Source organism: Pinus tabuliformis, chromosome 8 (assembly GCF_031772625.1).
Source record: "Pinus tabuliformis cultivar Carrire ecotype Pingquan chromosome 8, CPIR1, whole genome shotgun sequence".
NCBI classification, from domain to species: Eukaryota; Viridiplantae; Streptophyta; class Pinopsida; order Pinales; family Pinaceae; genus Pinus; species Pinus tabuliformis.
Window position 1 is genome coordinate 307331963 of NC_142294.1, and position 23347 is coordinate 307355309.

Consider the following 23347-nt stretch of genomic DNA (forward strand, 5'->3'; position numbering starts at 1 on the left):
TCACACACTAGCTTCCAAACATCAGATCCACAATCCAACAATTCAAATTTAACTTTTTCACTCCATACTTGATAGTTTGTAGCATTGAGCAGAGCCACACTTTGATGATCCATCAGAATTGTTTTTACTCATATATGCCTTCCAATAGTCAAGTTGCACCTGAAATCACCCATTATGATACCAATTGTTGGGTGCTTGATAATACTAAGAGGGGGTGGGGTGGGTGTATCAATATTGTACCATATGGATCATATTTTACAACTTTTTACCTTTTCTTTCAACACTTAACTGAATAATCAATGAGCACTAACACAATATACATTAAGAACATATAATACATGCATGATCAGGGCATAAGATCAACAAAACATATGAGTAGAACATGAAACATCAATACAAAAATCATTAACTATATGTACACCATATATTGGATGGAAATCATTCCGGGAGAAAAACCACCATACTCTTTGTATTCTTCTTCTTATTATTTAAAATCTTCTTTTATATCATTCATTGGACACCACCAATGTGAAAGATATGACTTGCAATGTATGCAAACAATCACCCACTCGATGCCACTACCTAATGGAACCCAAAACTTTTGCAACTACTTACAGACACTCATCTGCTAGAGGCACCAACCCCCAATAAGCCATAGGAAACAACCCTCTTGAAAGCACCCACTCCCAACCAACTCTGTAGATACTGATTTGTTGGAGGCTCCAACTCCAAAATATTTTCTCAGGCCACCACCTGAAGGAAGGCACTACTCCCTTATCAACAATCCACCACTTTCCCTGAATGCCCTAACCTTTAAACCATTGTGTACCACCTTTCATACATTTTTAAACTAGGCCCATGAATCTCTACTCAATAACAATGCATCAAAACAACAAGCCTCTCAACAATACAACCCCTAGCACATTAACTATCTCTACAATACATACTCTACTCAACACATGCATCAAGCCCTAGCTCTTCAACATACTCCACTAAGACAAACAACAAGTAAGCATTGTCACTCTTTTCCCATAATTAATCAACAATAACATAATCTACCCCCAACCATACAACACTCACATAGCCATACCTCTTCAAGCATATATACTCCAATACTCCGACCTATACTATGCCATACATGACAAGACTAACTCAAAAAAGGCTCATATAGTCATACACTCTTTGAAATAATCTCAACAAGTTGCCATTAACACCCAACATCATAAAAAATAATACCAAGCAACATAAAACTCAGTCAATTCAACAACCCAAAAACAAACATATCCATTATCAACAAATTATCACACGGATTATACCCTTGCTTTGTCATTTATATAGGTACCTAGATCCATTTCTTCTTTCCATATGAGGTAGTCACACATTATGAAAGAAAACTAAGATCCAAATATTCTTACAGGCACGTAGACAGACACTTGTTAGCTCGGTCTAGTATTTTGTCAATTGCATCAACTAGATCACACAATCATTCATTAAAGACAAGAAACTCACACTGAATCACTCTGTCCATACCACATTGCATGCTATGTTCAACTCACACATACCAACTATAAGTACACCACACACACAAGTTTCTTCTTCTTTTCAAATTGATCCAATCTTGCATTCACTAATAACTCAAGGATGCCACATAGGTATGCCCAATAAAACTTTATTTCCAAGCACTATAGCTTGCACCACACAAATCACATGCAATTAGATTAGCATTCTACATACTCAAGTGTCATAGATATTTGTTTACATTACTCCACGGTGGAAATGAATTTTCCCATCAGAACACACAAGGATAAATCTTAATTCAAGCTATGACATGACATATTAAATTTGATTTCCCCATCCTCACACAGTCTGCCAATGATCTCACTCAAGGTCTCTTCATTTGGATCTAATTAGACTTCACATTAATTATATTTGCATTAATCAAATTGACCAATAATCTCACACCATCTACAAAATGAATCAACCTTGTGTCTAGTTAGAAAATGGATCCACAATATAACCATTAAAAAAACTAATTTACCCCTATGTTGATTCAAACCAAAATGACATTAAATATATTCAATTCCATGCACTCCACCAATTAATCGCATTCCACTTGGAATAGAACAATTGTGAGTATTACGGACCAATTCAACTGTGACTAGATCAAAGCGCACATATCTAACCTTTTTGTCAAACCACAACTGAGGATATTAAACTGATTTTCCCAAAACCAATTTGGACCAATTAAAGCACATTTAATATGCTCCACAATGTCCTGAAGGACAAAATCAATGAAAACAAATAAAATTCCTTTGAACTACCTTTGGACTCAACCAAAATCATGGGAAAATTGTTGGTAAATCCAGTAGATATTTGTTGTCCACATGCAGGTCCACGAACACTAGTAATCCATGCAAAATCTCGGTTACAAATGCTTATTGACAACAAGAAATTTGGGTTAGCATATCTACAAACATAGATTTCTCTATTTTAAAATGTGTTTGTATCTTAAATTAGGGAAAACTAAAATGTCAACCTAGAACTACAACCACCTACATCACATCATCTTCAACACCTCTGAGTTGCATGCTAAGAAATAGAATACATCATGACTATGCACAAGCTCATCTAGCTATGACATTAATTCCAGCACAAGGCTGACTTATAGTTGACATCAATGCCAACACCTGGATGCTAACATCCTATGTAGTTGCAAAGGGTAGTGCGACATCAATGAGACCCAATGCTTGAAATCTCAAGCGCACCTGAAAGGGGTTGTGGCCAATGGAGCTATGGAGAGCTATGTTTTAGTTGTGTTGAACATAGGGGAGACTCTCATCCCATGTTCATGGATTCTTGGAGTTGTACATGCACAAAATTTTCACAATCATCCTATTGATTATTTCTATATGGCCCTTAGTTTGGGGGTGGAAGGCGTTGATTTGGTGGGCTTGGTGTCTACTAGTACACCAGGATCTGATAAACCTAGGATTTGGTGTGTAGTTTAGCTAACAAACCCGCTAAGAACTGACCCTTTCAACATCAACCATAAAGTGAATGATGTCTCACCCAAGGTGTTATGGGGGACTACTGGAACCGGTTTTCCATAGTAAAATGGGATTACTACAGTTTTGTGACATTATAATTTTAACTTACTGCACGAGCGTCAAATCACCTAACGGAAAGACTCATAGCCATTATGAGATTATGTGTTTTGCGGGACTTCACGGGTTCTTAAACTAACTAATTAGCTCATTCTTTAATACCCACAACATTATTATGACAAAGTATCTCATTCCTCACAACAACACTTTCAACCATATTAACATAGCTCACCATTCAACAAGCATATGAGTATTATGATAAGAATATAACAATGTTATCAACTCTCCATGCTATGAAAGATATTAATAAACATTTACTCGACATTGTAAATTTAAACAACCAATAACCAAGAAGCAATAATAATAACACAACATATTCATACATCAGCATATTTGGGGCAATCCACTAACATTACTTCAAAATAAGGGAACATGCGTAGCACGCTATAATAGAAGTCACTTGAAATTTGGCTCACTAGCCTTACTATATCCACCCGTAGCACATTACATCAGCAATTACAATGTAAAGATATTATTGACTCTAACATAGAGTGTTTCATCTCAAATATGCTACACAACAACTACAAACACACAAACCAACTATGCTTGACTAATTAACAACAACATAACCAAAAACACAACATCAAAAATTCATCACTAATCTTATTCACCCCTGAATTAAGATGAACGAGCCTTCTTAATGGTCATTAGGCTTCTCAGTACTCCTCGACCTACTTCTCCTCCCTGTTGGCTTCCCTCCATGTCGGCCCATCCTATTCAACCACCTAATAGTGCCTGCTGAAAATATTTATTACCAACTCATTACTCTACCGAAATATTTCCATCTATAAATATCTTCAGATTCCTCTGCCACAATGACCATCTTCTCCTTTTTCAATCATCCCAAAATCCCAACTACCAAGATTTACTCACACGGATCCTCACCTACTTGAAATTTCAATCTTCCTCATGTGATGCCTCCATATGCCATGTGTTTGTTTCCTGCGCTAACCTCTCTACTGCACTTTTGATGCTCTTCTTATGTGCCACTCTAATTTGTGTGGTCACCTACACTAATACCAAAAAAAAAATCATTTTTTTTGCCTCTAACAAGCTGCTAACACAAAACCATGGCTCGTCTTGAGCCACTCAGTCCTTCTCCTATCTCCATGGGTTTGGAAAAAAAATGATGAGGTTAAACTTATTTTCCTAGTATATTAGTTTGCAAAGGTGGTCAGATAGTCCATTTGACCTCGAACTCTGACTCCGTATAATAGAGGTGATCATTCTTCTATCTTCACATGCGACTTACTTCACATTGTCTACCATCATCATGATCCTAGCTTTAGCCTTCGGCTGAAGTACTTCTATTGTAGGTTGCATCACATATTAAAATAACCTTCCATGTTTGATATTTCCATACAGTCACCTAACTTCTATGCATAAGATTTCTTTAATTAAGACACTCCCAACATTGCGTTCAATCTATTCTAACACTAATATTGTGTAGAACTCCCTTCAATGTGTTGTGTTCCACATTTTCACATAGTGTACCTTATCTTGCAAGATTCTAACGACTTCTACTCTCGAAAATAGAGAATAACCAATATTTATTGACTCTAAAAAAACCAACACAAATCTAATTTTAAATCTCAACCAACATACTTTATTTATGTACAAAGGGTAGAATTTCTTTTTTCTCCCTACACCTGTTGCACAAGAGCTTGATTGTCCCTATACAACTTCAACTATCTCCCATAAATGATACCTTATTGTTACAGGGAAAAGTGTTTATATAGAACTGCTCTATCCCACTAAGGTGTGACAGCTGCCTTAGAAACAAACAGAGAAAAACTACTTTTGTCTTTCCTTTATGAATTATAGATAGAGAGGAACAGAAAGACCAACCTCTGTCTTGCGCTAATCCTTCGATTCAATCCCTCTCTTCTTTGATAGTCCTCAGCTACCTGCTCCCTTGCACACCCAGCTTCACAAAGTACTTGTAAGATCACAGAAGCATAGCACTATACAAAGACATGGATCTATATTCATAAACAATCTAGGATCAGATGTAAATTGACCATACAAATGTAACAAGCATCAATGATACAAAAGCATGGAGGAAAACTCAAATAGCTTTTATTGATAAACAAGAAAAGATCCAGGAGGAGTTACAACCAGTTGTTCCGACCCAGCATCAACCTCCTAGCAAAGAAGCCCCTCTTCACCTCAAACAAAGCATAGATCACCCAACAATCTGATGTTTGTCTCAAAAAACCAACAACAATTCCTTACAATATGCAAAATTCCAGCCTCTGGATCTCTGGGATGAGGGATCCATATATAGATATCTGTAAGGGGGATGAGTCAGCTTGTGATTTGATTAGTGTCTTCTCTATGATAGTTCTTGCTTCCACTTGGAGACTGAAGGCCTCTTACTCATCCTTGGTCGAATTCAGTGAGGCAAATGTCACAGGAGAAGATTCTGGAAGCTTCCATCGTCTCTCCACCTCGCGGAATGACACTGCCATTTGTCATTTCTCGCCCATCTCACCCCACATAAGGGACTTTTGAAATGCAACACACCCTCACAGTGTATTTAGGTGCAATGCAACGCACCTAGCCAGTGGAGCAGCTGAAATGATCCTGTTTTGACCAATTTTGAGCATTTTCTCATGGAAAACTTCTGGGAGAAGCTGTAATTTGTTGACCTTGTTCCTTTAGGGGTTAGAACAACACTTTTAGGGACTTAGGAGCCCTTGTTTTATGGACATTTCATGCTTGGGGTTGTAGGGCCCAAAAATGTCTATAACAGTTGCCCGCTAAAGTATGAGGCAGTTAACCTTTTGGTGTCGGGTGAAATGCTTTATTATGAGGATCCGAAGTTCTTTCAATGCTGGGAGGAGACCTGTAATAAGATACAATACAATACATTATCTTCATACTATTTTCATGATCTAGCTGAGGCGGGCATTCCCATGCTCAGCTTTATAAATTCATTTTCATGTACATAGGACAGACAACCGTCTGAGTGTAGACTGATGATTCTGATAGAGCCATCATCCTTTTGAGTGGATGATTATCTGTGCAGCAATGATGTACATTTAATGCCTTTATTTCCCTGAATATATATCGCAGCCCGGATGGATGAAACTAGATCCGAGGTCTTCAATCTCGTCTGATCTTCACTCGGAGTACAAGTCGATCCATGTGAGAAATGTTCTGAAGTTGAACATGGAAAGACATCGCTTGATTACCAGTCAATGATGTAAACTGTTAACAAGCACGAGAGGAATCACCGATAATGATAATGACCCTCAAGGTACTGCAGTACATTTCACGTGCTGTGAATAAAGGACTTGGCGTCGAACACCACGCAAAATCTTTCGGTCGAAGGCCATTGATGTAAACCTGTCGCCGGAAGTGAGAAACTTGCCATTGAGGCATGCAAGCTTCAAAGTACTGAATGGGGTGTTCCTAGATCAACTTCTTGGATAATGAGTTGATGTCGACAAGAAGTGATCCATCACAGGAGGGCCTTAATGAATCCCACATCAATGACACGGAATGGAGCAAATGATTTTAATGGAGGTGAAAACGATCTGGTGATATAAGGTTCAGGGTGGTGGTCATGAAAGAATGGAGTATAACATATGGTAGTGGGTGAGACATAGGTGAATTCTCTGAATGACTTCTCTTGAACATATCGACGACACTGATGTGATGGATTGGTAGCATTAACCCCAAATGTGGATGGTATGGCGTGACCATGGTGATGTGACCGGTGAATGAAACAACCCAACCCGACTCAGACACGGAGTGGAAGTGTCATGTTCAAGAGCGACTTGCTACCAATAAAGTTTCTTTGAGTTTTCTTCCCAATTTTCCCCAATCATTGTTGACCAGTACCTATTTATTTTTGTCAAGCTTGAGGAGGATAACATATGCTTGTTCTATAATTTTCCCTTCGGGCAAACCCATCGCTATGTTTTAACGAGCCTAGCGATAGTGAAACTCGTTCTTGTCTATAGACAAGTTTGTCGCTATTAATCTTTTTAACGAGTTTAACGACAAAGATAACTCGGTCCTTTTCAATTTTAGAGAGTCTGGAAAGGAACGTAAAGGTAACTCCAAAATTCCTTTTTCGTCATCTAATCCCTTAAGTCCGAAAAAGTATAAAACAATACAGAAGGGATGAATTTTCGATACTTTTAACGAGCCGAACAAAACAAGCGCTCGATCTTTTTGTGTAATAATCCCTCAGGTCCAAAAAGATTAAAATCTAGAGGAGGGATAGCACTTCCTACCCCTTTAACAAGCTGGAAAGGCCAATGGCTCGCCAATCTTTTCATATTTTACGAGTCAATTGAAAAGAGCTTAAAGGAGACTCGTCTTTTGAGGAACGAGTGATAACATGGGTAGACGCTGATTCCAGGTAAGGTTTGGAATTTTCCAATCACGGCAGTGTCATAAGGATGGCTAGTGAGATCACTCTTTGCAGCTATTCCTCAAAATGGGTAAACAATCAAATGGAGGTGAATGATCGGCCAATGAAAAAGTGGAGGTGACAGTGCAAACAGGACCAAGGCTTTAATGGCTGAAGTACTACATTCACGATGGTTATTTACCGGGGAATAGTTCATTTTTTAACGAGCTTAAACGTGGGTGGAAACATTTTCTCATGTCTTATGTTTATTTTTTAACGAGCTTGAACTATGTGCTAAAACTGCTCGATTAATCCAGTCGTGTGATAAGAATGTCTCATATAAAACGGCAACTTTTAGAGTTTTGCCCCACATCCTTCCTTTATGCAAGTTAGGAAACGACCAATCCTACGAGTTTAAAGGGTTAGAGGACCTACAAATAAAAAAAAAAAAATAGTCGCTCTTCGCTTGCATGCCCCCAGGTATAAAACAGAGTTTCAAGGTTACCCCTTCTTTAGTCCGTTAAAACATTTGTTTTACCAAGAGAGGCCTACCTCTTTCAGGCTACCCAAAGATTGCTCTATTCACAGCGCAAACAAAACACTTCTTCGGCGATGTCTATCGAAATAAACAAAGGTGAGCAGCGATGCCCGCCAACTCACATAACTTTGACAAGAGAATCTTGTTCCAGTCCAACTCCCTCTTCCGATCATGGACGGGAGTACGGAGGTCATATTCTCTCGCGGAAACCTACCCTATAACCGAAGTTTTCCTGCCGAAACAGAACAGGGTGCATGCCCCCTGGGTTTCAGTCATGTCCCCCTGAATCACTCGCGCTCATCGGGTGGATGGACTGGGGATTGAGACATTTCTTGCGTGAAAAGACCATTTAGGGATGGTATATGACTATTTTCTATGCGTGATCCGGGAAATGAAAGCTGGTCTACGAGCTTGACCACTCTTCCTTCGTGCGGAAAACACATCACTCTAAAGAGTGATGAGACAATGGCTCTCATGCAATAAATATAGTCTTGTCCAAGGAGTAGATTGTAATCCAGGGGTCCTTGAACTACCATCACGTTCATGTGAACGGTTTTCCCTCTCAATGTTATGGCCACATTGGGAAGGATCCCTAACGGTCGACTGGTTCCTTTATCAAAGCCTGTCAGGTTTCTCATCTCAGGCAAAAGCGATGGCGAACCAAGCGCTTTCCAAGCAATTGAGGAAAGGATACTCACAGAAGCTCCCTCATCTATGATGGTACCAGCCATAACCATTCTATATATTTGAACAATAATTCGGAATGGTATACTAGCCGGTAAACGGGGTCTGCCTAGTTGATTCTAGTCGAAGGAGACAACTAGGTTGCTTGGAGGTGGGACCGAATAGACGGCCGGGTACGACTCTGACAAACTTCCTTCCTGCGGTAAAGGAACGGGTAAATTGCCCCCATGTTCGTTGGAGTCTGTGCTTATGAAAATAATTTGTACGGTTTCATCCTTGTTCTCTTCAATGAATGTATCATCTGAAGATGGAACCTCTAAAGGCAAGACCGGGTCAACTGCCGCCTCGACCTTTTGACTTTCGTCTAGTATGGATTCAGATGGTTTATCTTCAATGATAGATGCTTCAGCCAACCACCTAAGCGGGCCAGCCGGATTTTCAACTGGTGATGGACTCGGCAAGAGTTTTTTATATCTAGGAGGAAGTCGTGACGGTGAAACCGAACGATCGTCCAAAACTCTTTTAGCCTCGTCTAAGAAGGGACAACGGTGGACGGCATGATCGCCTTCGCATAGTTTACAAGGAAATCTATATTTTCCTTTTTGTACTGGGGCTTCACTTTCACTAGTTGACGGTGTGTTTTCAACATGATCATCAGAGGTTGACGACACTGGGTTGTGCAAACGGGGAGACCAGTCCCTTAAGATCCGAGGGATGCAAGGACAATCTCTGTGATAGTGGTCTCCCTTGGAAATGACACATGGTGATTTAGGCCTGGTCGGTGCAGTGTGTGGATTTTCGTTAGACGACACTCATTTGCCCCCATTCGCTTTTGGCTCCTTCTTCTTCTTTTCTTTCTTCTTCTTTTCCTTCTTCTCCTTAGGTACTTTACTTTTGGCTTTACCAGCCCCATCAAGCGAAGAGGAAGGAGGAGAGGAAGAATTAGAGGAAATAGAAGGTTGGTGGGTAACTCTGGACTCGTCTAATTGCTGATTCGATTGTTCAGGAATAGTGGTGTTCTGAACGACAGAGGTTGAGAGGAGCCATACAGGCAAACCAATTGTCAGTCCTGGAAGCGACAATGTGGCCATATGGGGTGCACCAACATCTCCCCAAGAGGAGAAGGGACTAGGATTTCCTCCAAGGGGAATTCCTTGGTTGATGGACTCCATTTTCTCAACCCAAGATCAACGTAGGAAAGGGGTAATGAATATTCCATTTAAAATAGATTTTAGACGCTTTGACACAACTTGTTTTTTCAGTTTTTAAGAGTCGAGAAAAAACAAAAGATGGCTCTAGTCTCCTTCGATTTTTAATGAGCCTGAAGTGACAAGTGCTCAGATGGACCTTTTCCGTTAAGGAGTCTGAAAAGGAACGAAATGGACTGCTCTGGAAGTCTAGGTAGAGGGAGTACCAAACCAATCGCAAAACTGCAGAATACTTTTTACGGTACGGCAGTCAATCTTCCCGAATGCTGTGTTCAGTGCATTGCGATCAGTAGGGCGGCAGACACGGCTTCCTATGGATAAAGGATTTAAGCCTATTGGGGTCTCCCAAAATATACTCGATGGTACGTGGGAGCACAAGTCCGTACTGGCACTTATCGTCTCAAAGTAGAGGAATCACCCAACCATCAGTGAAAACAACAGTTACCAGGCTTTACGACGCCGGAATACGTCTCTAGCCTAGACCTCTAAATGTTGTGTGTTAAGTTCCAAAGCGTTGTTAGATTCATTGAATTTATTTTAAGTTGATCTTGTTTATGAAGTTTTCCTTTCGGGTTCACCACGAGATGTAGATGTAATTCCTAAAATGCAATCTAAGATGATAAACAAACTTTTTATCTCTTTTATGCAATGAAAATCCTAGCTACTAGGGAAAAGAAAGACAGAATTTTTTCACAAATAGCAAAGAGCACACTGTAAATGCACTTTCCTAAATCAAGCCAAATAGACTGTCTATATGCAAATGCACATGCATGTATTTGTTTTTGACTTTCTTAGTATATGGATGCTAAAAAGAAAGTTGATGCACAAATCTGAATTTCTTTTCAAGCAACAAATATAAACAAGCTTCTTTTCGAAATCAAAAATAGAGATGATTACGACAACTTACAATTTTGAAATGAATACTTGTTTTTGACACTAGAAAATTACAAATTCAGACCAAAAGCAATAGTAACAGGATAATCAACCATCAACAGCAATCAAACTCTTTCCTACAATTGAAAACGACACTTGCGACAGATTCAAATCAAAGGACGATAGTACAATTATGCTACTTTTGCTAAGGAGAACTGTAAATGACTCAACAAACACACAAAAACATCTGCAGTTATTTTGTACAAAGGAGGCGGAATAACAGTAAGGAAAACGGGTTTCAAACAGACATATATTGATCACAGGCAGCAAAATTCAGGAATAGAACTGGAAAGAATGAACCACAGAAGCCACAACTGCACAGAGCTAGTCTGATCAGCGCACCTATAACACAGAGAATCTGAAATGCAGTGTAGGTTGTCCACTTGGGAAGTGCACTGAAATTCAAAATCTCTGAACAGTACCTGCGCTGGGCCAGAAACGAGTCTCTGTTCGGGTTCCGGGTCACAGTTTGTAGTTCAGTTCTTGGTTTTTGGCCGAGTAAAAAGTAATCAGTAATTCAACAATCAGGGGTAGATCTAAGGAGGATCTAAGAGCTATCACAAGAGCAATCAGATAGTTTTTGAATCAGTTGTTTAAATCATAAACAGATCCAGTGAATGGATTGAAGAAGCAGTTGTCTACTTTTCATTTGTTATGGCAAATGCAGTTCGAATGCTACTTATAAGTTTATGAAACAAACAAACAAAGAATGATAAACAAACAAACTAATTAGCTTCCCCAGCGGAGTCGCCATTTTGTTACAGGGAAAAGTGTCTATATAGAACTGCTCTATCCCACTAAGGTGTGACAGCTGCCTTAGAAACAAACAGAGAAAAACTACTTTTGTCTTTCCTTTATGAATTATAGATAGAGAGGAACAGAAAGACCAACCTCTGTCTTGCACTAATCCTTCGATTCGATCCCTCTCTTCTTTGATAGTTCTCAGCTACCTATTCCCTTGCACGCCCAGCTTCACAAAGTACCTGTAAGATCACAGAAGCATAGCACTATACAAATACATGGATCTATATTCATAAACAATCTAGGATCAGATGTAAATTGACCATACAAATGTAACAAGCATCAATGATAAAAAAGCATGGAGGAAAACTCAAATAGCTTTTATTGATAAACAAGAAAAGATCCAGGAGGAGTTACAACCAGTTGTTCCGACCCAGCATCAACCTCCCAGCAAAGAAGCCCCTCTTCACCTCAAACAAAGAATAGATCACCCAACAATCTAATGTTTGTCTCAAAAAACCAACAGCAATTCCTTACAATATGCAAAATTCCAGCCTCTGGATCTCTGGGATGAGGGATCCATATATAGATATCTGTAAGGGGGATGAGTCATCTTGTGATTTGATTAGTGTCTTCTCTCTGATAGTTCTTGCTTCCACTTGGAGACTGAAGGCCTCTTACTCATCCTTGGTCGAATTCAGTGAGGCAAGTGTCACAGGAGAAGATTCTGGAAGCTTCCATCGTCACTCCACCTCGCGGAATGACACTGCCATTTGTCATTTCTCGCCCATCACACCCCACAGAAGGGGCTTTTGAAATGCAACGCACCCTCACAGTGTATTTAGGTGCAATGCAACGCACCTAGCCAGTGGAGCAGCTGAAATGATCCTGTTTTGACCAATTCTGAGCATTTTCTCATGGAAAACTTCTGGGAGAAGCTGTAATCTGTTGACCTTGTTCCTTTAGGGGTTAGAACAACACTTTTAGGGACTTAGGAGCCCTTGGTTTATGGACATTTCATGCTTGGGGTTGTAGGGCCCAAAAATTTCTATAACACTTATCGAAGGGTAAAATCCAATTTCTTATCTTTTATTTATCCCACATCCATCACATGTTGGATAATGTATGACCCCAACCAATGCATCTGAAATTTTCCTAGGTGATGTAAAAAATTGTTTTCATACATCAACACCAAATATCCAAGCTGAAATGTCTTTTCCTTCGATTATTCTGTCATGCCACACCTTCTCTCGGGATTTCTGCACTTCTTAGCGAAGTCTTACTACCGTGTGATTTTCCTCCAACTCAAGTAGCTCTTGTAATCGTTGCTCCACTATGCCAAGTTTCATTGGTTGTGTGGGGGTGAAAACATGAAAATGGGAAACAATTTTTGGTGTGGTGAAATAAATCGTGTTGTGTTTATGTTGGCTACATGGGGCCTAACCCAGGTTCAACAATGAGTTTAGCCAAGCAAATCTTGGTACTACTGGCCCTTTCGGCAACAATCCACGGAGCGTGGACTGAGGTCTGAACCGAAGTAGTATGGGAGGGTGTTGGAACCAGGTTTCCGCACCCTAGGGATGTCTTGATGAGGGTTCTGAAGATTCGCGATCCTAATCTGCGCGCTACGATGTTCCGCGTAGCTTTTCTATTCTTCGCAACCCGTGCGTCATTTGTGAATACCGCGTTACTCCGATCTGATCCTTACTGCGCTATTATATTATTGTTTAACTTAGTTTGTGTGGGCTCAATTTTCTTATTAACTCATTCAACTTTCACATATGTGCGCCTATTTGAAAACAATATGAATGCATAAAGATAACCAGAACATAGAAATACAGATCTACAAACAAAAGCACAATATTCTAAATCAAACTTATCTTTATTAATACTTAAGTTCAGTTGCAGACCTGAATCTACCCTGCACACTCAGTTGCAGAGCCTCTGCATATCACTATGACCCAATACCTTCAGATCCACTTCTAACTTCTAATCATGCCTTCACATCTCTCTATTACTTCTCCAAAACTAAGACTCCTTTTACACTTAGAGCCTCGCTCTATTTATACAATCCCATGGTCCGTGGACCATGGGTAGGCTGACACACTTTACATTAAATTACATTATCTTAGGGTAGACAACCCTAGACTCTTGCGCTTCACGCCCGCATTTCGCGGGGTCTTTACATTACACTTGACCAAAATTCGGGCTTCAAGCCCCAAAAACATGCTATGGGGGGATCCGCTGCCCAACAGGCCCCCAACACAATCATCGTGACTCATCCCAAGTCACTCAGCTGGTGCAGTGATATTTGCACGAAGTTCTTCCAACTGTGTCTGGGTTGCGCGAAGGTTCGCAGCGCACTGCTCTGTTGTCTGCTAGATCTGCTCCATTTCTGCTTCTGAATCATCTGTGTTTGACTTGATTCTCTACTTTGATGTCGGCTTCTAGTACCTATGTTTATAGTCTCGCACCTTTGTCCAGCTTTTCGGGTTGCAAAGACTGTGCTTTGGTCAGTTAGTTAAACAGATGGCCCCCCTGTGTAGGGCTTCAAGCGACTGCCATTTACTCTTCCTGGGAAGGATTCTCCATTAAGTTTGACTAGCTGGACCGCGCCTCTGTCTGTGACCTCTTTTACCACATATGGTCCCAACCAATGCATTCTAAATTTTCCAGGAAATTTTTTGAACTTGTCTATAGCAAAACTAAATCGTTTACCTTGAATGTGCGCAACTTGATATGGCGATCATGCCAGGCTTTCTCGCGCTGTTTCTGCACCTGCTGATGGAATCCTGCCAGAAACGGTTATTCTTCGAGTTCATCCAATTGTGTGAGCCTCTCTTCCAAGGCTTCACGGTCCGACATGCCTGTAAGTGCTGCTATCCGCAGACTGGGTACGATGTATTCCATTGGCATGGCTGCTCTCGTGCCATAGACTAGCCTGAAATTTGTTTGACCCGTCAATTTTTTGCACGTGGTTTTGAATGCCCATATTGCGGCAGGTATGCGCAGGTCTCAGTCATTGCACTATGCGTTACATACTTTGGTCAGTGTAGTCTCCAGAATTTTGTTGAATGCTTCTACTGTCCCATTAACTTGCAGATGGTACAGTGTACTTTGCTAATGATACACCTAGAATTCTTCGGTGAGTGCCCCGATGGTTTCATTTAGGAAATGCCTTCTGCAGTCACTCATTAAAAATTTTGGGCAACCAAACCGTGTCAACACGTTGTCGAACAAAAATTTCGTAGTTGTAGCAGTTGTACAGTCGTTAACCGGTTGGGCTTCTGGCCATGGAGTTAGGTACTCTGTCATGGTGATGATGTAGCACACACCCATCTTTCCCTGAGGTTTGATTGGTCCCCTAAAGTCGATTGCCCATTTTTCGAATGGCTGCAACGTCATCTGTGGACTGAGTGGAATCTCATTCCTTCATGATGGTTTCCCATTTGAATGGCTACAGCGTCATCTGTGGACTGAGTAGCATCTCATTCCTTCGTGATGGTTTCCCAGTTCTTTGATATATGTCGCAGGCCCGACAGTGTGCTTTCGAATCTTGATGTAGGGTTGGCCACCATAGCCCTATGTAGAGAATATTCTATGCCATCGCACATCCTGCATTGTGTCCTCCTGCAGCCCCCCCATGTTCTTCCGTGAGGATCTGTCCTCGTTCAAATTCAGGTACATATCTTCGTAATATCTCATTGTTTCCCATTTTGTAGAGGTGCCCTACGATTGCAGAAAAGTCCACCACGCGCACCACCAATTCCTTCTTTTCCTGGACTGGATATTCCTTCGGCTCAGTCCCTGTGGTTAAACAATGGATTATATCTATGAAGTGGTCATCTGCGACACACACTGCAAAGAGATGTGCATCAAGTGCTCCTTCTTCCAAATTTGTTGGCTCGTCCCCGGTCTCAATTTGTGATAAGTGATCTGGTCCTACATTTAGGTGTCTCGGCTTTACGATGAACTCAAATTCATATTCTTCAAATAGTAATAGCCATCGGCATATGCACCCCCCCAACACAGGCTTGTTCACTAGGTATTTCAACGCGGAATGATCGGTATACATCTTGAAGTGTCCGCCAAGTAAATAGTGTCGGTATTTCTGGAGCGAGTATACCATTGCCAACCCTTCGCGCTCAGTAGTAGAGTAATTCTTTTATGCTTTGGATAGCCGCCAACTTGTGAACGTGATCAGGTGATCCACGCCTTCAATGCCTTCCTGTGTAAGTACATCTCCCAGTGCAATACGCGATGCATCAACATGTACATGAATTTCTATGTCCCATTTTGGGAAGACCAGGATGGGAGCGAATGCCATTTTCTCCTTGAGAACATCCAAACTTTTCCTACAATCGTCATTCCAACAATATGTAGCGTCCTTTTTCAATAGTTTTTCCATTGGCGCTGTTATTTGTGCATATCTCTTCATAAAATTGCGATAGTAGCCAGTGTGCCCCAAAGTAGCACGTAGTTGTTTGACACTTCGCGGCACTTCCAGATTGAGAATAACAACAATATTCACAGGGTCCACCATCAAGCCTTGTTTGCAGACCACATGGCCGAGCAAGTTTCCAAAGGGGACGAGGAAGGTGCACTTCTTAAGATTCAGCGTAATCTGGTGTTGTCGGCAAGTATCCAGCATTAAACATAAGCTCGTTATATGGTGTTTAACTAACCCAAACACAGTCCAATTGTCCAGATAGACCTCCAAGAACTTGTGGATGTATTCCTTGAACGCGGCCACCACTATGCGCAAAAATATCGTTGGCGCATTCTTCAGTCCAAAGGGCATAATGGTGTATTGAAAACAGCCCCATTCGGTTGCGAAGGTTGTCTTTCTCCTATCTTCTGGCATGATCTTGATCTGATGGTACCCGGAGAAGCCATCCGTGAATGAGTAAGCTTCCTGACCGCCAACATTATCCAATACTTCATCTGTGAATGGTGTTGGGAATGGATCATGAACACAGGCATCGTTAAGCTTCCTAAGGTCCACGCATATTCTAATTTTTCCCTTTTGTTTTTTATCCTGCACTACCATAGGACTCACCTAATCAGATTCTTCCACTAGTTCAATAATTCTGGCTGTGAGCATTTTGTCTAATTCATCGCGAACCTTTTCTTTATACTTTGGATTCAAATGGTAAGGTCGCTGCTTAATTGGCTTCGCGTCCGGTTTCAAAGTGATCTTCATCATCCCTAAGTCGCCAATGATCCCCTTTAAGTCCATGATTTTGGTCGAGAACAAATCTTGATATTCGCGAAGTAACTCAGCTACCTTATCTACCGTAGCATCATCCCAATAGTCCCCAAGTGTCGCATACTTCGGCTCTGTGTCTGTGCCAATGTTTACTTGCTTTGTTTTTAGCGGCACAGTGATGTTAGGGTCCTCAATTGATGGTCCTCGAACTTCGCGACAACCTTCAGTTTTTGGAATATTAATATTTCAGGGGTCGTCATCATCCTCGTCTACTTGCACATTATAACATTCTAGGGCACCGCTCAACTAGGTTACCCATGCTAGTTGAAGTACTTGTCGTGGTTCCAATGGTATTTTGAAGATGGCGACTTTTACTGCCTATAGCGCATTGTCAACAGTATCCAACCATCGGTCTTAAAATGTGAATGTTAACAAAAATCCCTCACTCAAGGCATCCCATTCGCCTGTACCATATCGGAGTTCCGTCTCAGTATACCAATTCATGGGTATGGTATCCAGGGTATGGTAGAATAAATGTACCCATTCAAGCTGTGGTTCTTCCCCATAGGCCTTGGTCCATTTCGCGAGGTGCGTGCGTGGGTCATCTCATCCATTGTATTTATCTTCTATCCGTAGTTGCAGTTTCCCAAATCGTAGGTGCATCATCCTTCTACATCCACGCTAGTTCTAAAAATTTCCTTGATGTGTTCCCCACGAGCGTGCAGGTGTTGTGTGTAGCACCCACTTCAACGCATCGAACCACTATTTTTCCGGTACTACGCTTTCAAACTTGTTCAAGAATTCATCCACCTCTGTCAATCCATCATATGTTGGCAAATCTCGGACCTGGGTGGTTACGCAACGCAGTGATCTAATCATCATGTTGCAATTCAGCGTTGTCACTTCGTTCAATCGATTGTACCAAAATTCGTCTTTCTTGATCTAAGTCCGTGGTGCAGGAGCTTGCACGATCCCACGAGATCCTTCCATCTACAGTAGGATTCACCCAATCCTGATCTCACGCAGTTATCTTGTAAATAAAATTTAGCTCATCGTCGCTTCCATCATCGCGTACAGGTTCAGTGTAGCACGCCCCTTCGGCTGGGTCTAGCGGGACTACTACGCATAGGGACTTTTTCTCAAAGATCATCTTCCGCTTCTTCAGGTTGATAACTCCATTCATATTAGTGGCCCAGTCTATTCCTAGCAACGCGGGATAGGGTTTGTTGTCATCGACAATCTCTATTACTTCAAAATTCTTCTGTGTGTTCGCACCTTCGATATCGACTGTTACCCCTTGCAACCTCCCCATGGGCAAAATCTTCTGTTGGTTTTCCATTCGTAATTGAATAGGGGACCACTATAACACAGGCCTATCCATACGTTCCCATGTCTACTTCAGTAATACATTCGCATCTGAACCCAGGTCTAGGATTACCTGATCCATTTCATATTCGCCAATCTGCGTCATCAATCTCATTTCCCTCCCGATGCGTAATGCATGCTTTCCCAGTTTTCGGACTACGTGTGGTTCCCCTGACCATGTGCACCTGGTGATCAACTCCTGTAGTCCCTTAACTGCCTTATTGTCATGCAGCAGTTTCATGCATGTCTCCAAAAAGGTAGTAAGCATAGAAGGATCCATCCCTGGCTCTGGTTGATCCTTACTACCTGAAGCAGACACCTCCGCGAAGCTCTTCTTAGCTTCCATGAACGTCTCCTTTATGCATTCTAGGTCAAACTCAGGTTCCTTTGTATGAGCCTTGCGAATCCATGTATCTTCCTCAGGCTGCTTCCCCTTATCCTCCCCTATGGTCACACTACTTCTAAGCATCATTTTCACATTTGGGTCTTCCTCACACAGTTCAGACCTCATCATTTGGATATTCTGAGTCGGAGGAGGCTGGAGTACCCCTTTCTCGCGCATCTGTGCGACCAATGTAGGACAATCTACCTTTTCATGATCAAACTAAGCACAATACGAACAAGATGTCCTTGTTGGGTTGGTACAATCACAGGCGTAGTACCCTGGTCCTCTGCAATTGTAACAAATTAACTATCTGCGGCCCCTTCCTGGTCCCATTCCTCCTCATCCTCGACCTTGCGCCTGAAATCTAGCGCGCCCTATCCCTACAGTTGGGTCGAGGCCTCGTGTTTCTGTCTGTATTCTATAGGCTGGGGTCCAATCCATCATTAACTTGTAGCTGTGACAAGTGCACTAGTCGTGGCCTACTGACCTGCATAAATTACAAAACAACTATTGTGGAATCTGTGTATACTTTTGCAACAAATGACAATTATATGTCGTGTGTTTTCTTCCTAACTGACATATCGCACACCATAACGTGGGTGTCGTACTTGGCCCTGCCTGTGCCTCCAGTCTCAACGACATTGGCCCCCCTCCTGCCAAGTAGTTCACAAATACTGGACAGTGGTCTTTGTCAGGGCCCTGGACTTTGCATTTTACACACCATACTTCCTCACGTGCCTCTAACCATGGTGCCTTATCTTGCTTCAAGCTCTACATCTCCAGGCAGAGATTCTATAGTTGTGTGTGGATTTGTTGAACACCCAGCCCCAGATCTTGTATCAGTGTCTCATGAAATCTCATCGCCATTTCCAACGCTTCGGCCTGGGTAGAAAGTTTCTGTTATGATAGCGCCGTCCTCAGGTGTGGTGTCAGAGATGCAACAAACCATGTGCGATGTTTTTCATCTGTGAGCATCATATTAGCCTCGCAGATCGTACTTTTCAGTCGTTGATCCAGATCCCAAGGGGTCTCGCTTGGAAGCATCACAATCTCTTTAAACCTAATGATGGATTGTGTCTCTGATTTCGGCTAGCTAAATTCTTTGTTCAATGCATTCTGGATCTCTGCTATCCCTGCATTTGGGTGGTCATTAGAGTGCTTGATATACCATGTCAACGCACAATCTTGCAACGCTCTCACCAATGTAGCCTTCTTAATGTTTTCGTCCGTGACTCCTTGCACTTCCCACACTGCTCTTACCACGAACCAGAACTGGTCCGGATCCTCATTCCCTACTCCTCTGAATACGGGTAGCTTGATCGTGCTCGCCATGCTGAACTACGGGGTTGGTGGAGGTGGAGTGGGTGGAGATGGAGGTGAAGGAGGTGAAGTGGGTGGTGGCATGGGTGGAGGTGGTAACTGTGGAATGCGCTATCTTATCAAACTGACCACACTTCTCGGAGAGACCCAAGCGAGCTCCTCCTCGCTCTCTCGCGAAGGTGAAATTAAGGGACTATTTCCTAATTCCCCACTACCTTTGTAGATCTTTCCACTCCACGTCATTCCAAACATTAATGTATTCGCATAACTCGCTTTTCACATAACAACATCTTAATCCAGGTATTCAGAGATTTAATGTACTTACCTCATGGTCCCTTGAGAAAACGTCATTCTGCTTCGCTGTAGCTTACGGTCGTGTCTATCGCAAACTCAGTGATAAATCCCCCTATTATCTAGTCAAGCCAATGGTCCACAACTCGCGCAATCTTATCTTCTGATGCCTCTAGTCTGCACACTAATTCTGGAGTCCACACTATCGGTTGGTCGAGTTTACACCTTCCTTGGTTGTTGGCTAGCCTTGCGATCCACTCATACAGTTCAGAAGGAAAGGATGTGAAGAAGATCTCATGGATTTCTGTATACACGTAGTAATCCAACCACCTTTTCTCGAATACCTGCAGAGTTCTGTTTTCCTGTGTCACGAACTCGTGAATCTTCTTGTCCAACCACTCTTCAATTTCCTTCTTTGTTGGGTTCCAGTGGCATGACATCAGACATCCCTTGGGCAGATCCCGATCCTGGCAACAGAACCATTTGTTGGCTACGTGGGGCCTAACCCAGGTTTAGTATTGAGTTTAGCCAAGCAAATTCCTGTACTACTGGCCCTTTCAGCAACAGTCCGTGGAGTGCGCACTGAGGTCTCACCCGAAGTAGTATGGGAGGGTATTGGAACCAGGTTTTTGCACCCTAGGGATGTCTTGATGAGGGTTCTGAAGATTCGCGATCCTAATCTGCGCACTGCGCTATTCCGTGCAGCTTTTCTATTCTTTGCAACCCGTGCGTCCTTTGTGAATACTGTGTTACTCCGATCTGATCCTTACTGTGCTATTATATTATTGTTTAACTTAGTTTGTGCGGGCCCAATGTTCTTATTAACTCATTCAACTTTCAGATAAGCGCGCATATTTGAAAACAATATGAATGAATAAAGATAACTAGAACATAGAAATACAGATCTACAAACAGAAGCACAATATTCCAAATCAAACTTATCTTTATTAATACTCAAGTTCAGTTACAGACCCAACTTTGCCCTCCGCACTCAGTTGCAGGGGTCCGCGCACACAGCGGCAGACTCTACTAGGCCTCCGCACACTCAGCTGCGGAGCCTCTTCCTATCACTATGACCCAATACCTTTAGATCCACTTCTAACTTCTAATCATGCCCTCGCATCTCTCTATTACTTCTCCAAAATTAAGACTCCCTTTTACACTTAGAGCTTCACTCTATTTATACAATCCCATGGTCTACGGACCATGGGTAGGCCGACACACTTTACATTAAATTACATTATCTTAGGGTGGACAACCCTAGACTCTTGCGCTCTATGCTCACATTTCGTGGGGTCTTTACATTACACTTAACCAAAATTCGAGCTTCAAGCCCCAAAACCATGCTATGGGGGGATTCGCTGCCCAACAGTTTATGAGTTTCTTGTCCAAGAAAAAAAAGTTAACAATTTTTTTGGTTTGTGAGTTGAAAATTTTCTCGAACTATAGTTTTACAATGTTTCATCCAATTTTGGTCAAGTTAATGGGGCAAGGTTAAAAACTCTCAAACGAGAGTATGACAAGTTTTTGACCGAGAATTTTGGTAAAATAAATTCTCGAACACAAATTCTTGACCGAGAGTTTAGATTATATTTAAAACTTTTGATTGAGAGTTTAGATTCCATTTAAAATTATTGTATGAGAGTATATATTGTTGTATGAGAGTTTAGACTCGATTTAAAACTCTCATATGAGTTTAGATTCTATTTAAAACTTTCGTATCAGAGTTTAGATTCTATTTAAAACTTTCGTATCAGAGTTTAGATTCTATTTAAAACTGTCGTATGAGAGTTTAGATTCCACTTAAAATTCTTGTATGAGAGTTTATATTCTCATATGAGAGTTTAGATTCTATTTAAAACTCTCGTATGAGACTTTATATTATATTTAAAACTCTTGACCAAGAGTTTAGATTCCATTTAAAAGTCTTGGCTGAGAATCTAGGTTTCAATTAAAAATCTCAGCAAAATCTCTCGATCGAGAGTTTGTAATTATCTCAGCTAAGAGTTTTATCAAGGAAAAACCACTATGGTTAACACAAACCAGAGTTGTAAAAAATTATTGTATGAGAGTTTCAAATTTCCTGGCCAAGAAATATTTTTTTCATCTCTCATCCGAGAGTTTTTCTAGGCCAAGAGTTTATGGTCAACAAAAATTAGGAAAAAATCTGCAATTTTCCAGAAGTGACAACTTTAGAGAATCCAAATCCCTGTAAAATTTAATAGTTAGATGTTGTGTTTGATACCACTAGATTCAACTCTGAATCTAGGTGCTAATGATATAATATTTATTCATTTTCATGAAGAATTGATATTTGTTATTAATTTTATGCTAATTTTTTTGTCCTACCCTATTTCATTAAATGATAAAAGATAGTTATTGAATCTGAAAATTGTTGGGTTGTGTTATATTATTTCCATGACTAGCCCATGCAGTGAACCAGGGAGTTAGAGGGGGGGTGGAGCCACCCCTTCGTTGTGCCGATTGCGCAGCAGGGGGGTCACAGGGGGGGCAGCAGCCCCCCTTGTCCGGGGAGTTTGAGGGGGGCGGGTAGCCCCCCTCTACAGGGTCTGGAGCAGCTCCCCTGGAAAAAAAAAAAATTTGGGGCCTATATTAGGTTGGGCGTACCTACCTATGGTTTTTTGCATGGTTTTTGCACATGGTTTTGAACGCGATGGCTTTCGGTCCATGGTTTGGACGTGATGGTTTTCGGTCTAGGGTATTGGATGCTTCAACATGTCTAAATGTGTATTGAAACATTGAAAGGAATATAATGAAAAATCAAGCTGGTAGTCCTAGTTTTGGGATCTAAGGGAAAATCTCTGTGTATATGTGTTTTATGTGTTATGCTCTCGCATTGTTTATTTTCTGTGCTTTAGAATTCGTATGCAGGTAATTTATGTACGCGGTTAAAACCTACATTTGGTATCAGAGTTGTTTTGGCTTCAAGGGGACGCCTTTGTTGCTGAAGGGTTTCTCTCGGGCCTGTGGTAGACCGGTTCAGTGGGAGATCTCCGGGATCAATTCTAGTGGTGAAAGAAGATGGTGAGTAGTGGAAATATAGAGATTGAGAAATTTAATGGTCAGAGTTTTGAGTTGTGGAAACTTAAGATGGAGGATCTGTTGGTGGATAAAGATCAGCG

At 41.4% G+C, this 23347-nt stretch overlaps 1 pseudogene; it reads right to left on the reverse strand.

Moving 5' to 3' along the window:
• The window catches only part of LOC149235366 (thiamine thiazole synthase, chloroplastic pseudogene), a 42286-nt pseudogene that overhangs the window by 6277 nt on the left and 12662 nt on the right, over positions 1–23347 (reverse strand).